The 743-nt window shown below is 53.0% G+C and overlaps 1 pseudogene; it reads left to right on the top strand.

Moving 5' to 3' along the window:
* The first annotated feature begins 79 nt into the window (after positions 1-79).
* On the top strand, positions 80-743 carry LOC102469827 (reticulon-4-interacting protein 1, mitochondrial pseudogene; annotated as a pseudogene).

Below are 743 nucleotides of genomic sequence, written 5' to 3'. Positions count from 1 at the left end.
GCAGAATCTGACCAAATTCAGAGTGAGCGCTTCGTCCAGGTGCAGTTGAACTGGGGCACGCACTCCACTGCAGTGTATGATGGAATTTCTGAAGACCTGTGTACTTAGAAGAAACGCAGGCCCGACAGTGTGCTTCTGGACAAGCCAAGTCGTACAAAAGCCATCAATTGGAAAGGCTAGGACCTCATCCCCAAGGAGCAGTGTCATGCCTGCTCGGGTGACAGACAAATACAGGAGAACGAAGCGCTTCCATTCGCTCAGAGTATGACGATTCTTCGCATCCACTAGCCAAATGAAGTCATTCTCCAAGCCCACGCCCAAGAGCACACCCTCTAGGTGTTAACGTGAGAGGGACTATGGAGCTAAGGCTCTAAATGGGAAGCGTGGTCCTTAACATATTAAACCAAAGGAGAATTTCCTGACTCCGGGTTGGGACGTCTGACATGGTGAGGGACTGTGGGCTCGATGTGAAGTACTTCAAGGCTGGAGAGGCGTTCTGGCCGCAGCTGCTCCTTGGAAACGAGGCACTCCGTCGGCGTGTGTCGGGGTTAGTGGGGTGAGGTCTCTCACAAGCCCATCTCACCCACTCGTTCTCAAGCTGCCTCTTTCTGATATGTGACTCTTGCAGCCTGGTCCGCCATTCGGTTGGTGGCCCGAATGACAAGAACTGCACGGGAAAACGTGTTTTAGTCGTGGGTGCGCCAGGTGGGGTTGGCACTTTTGCTATACGGAGACCTTTGTGA

This window comes from Tupaia chinensis, unplaced genomic scaffold (genome assembly GCF_000334495.1).
Source record: "Tupaia chinensis unplaced genomic scaffold, TupChi_1.0 Scaffold000159_1, whole genome shotgun sequence".
Classification (NCBI taxonomy): Eukaryota; Metazoa; Chordata; class Mammalia; order Scandentia; family Tupaiidae; genus Tupaia; species Tupaia belangeri.
The sequence above is the reverse complement of the archived record's forward strand: the minus strand, read 5'-3'. Positions and strand labels throughout refer to the sequence as shown.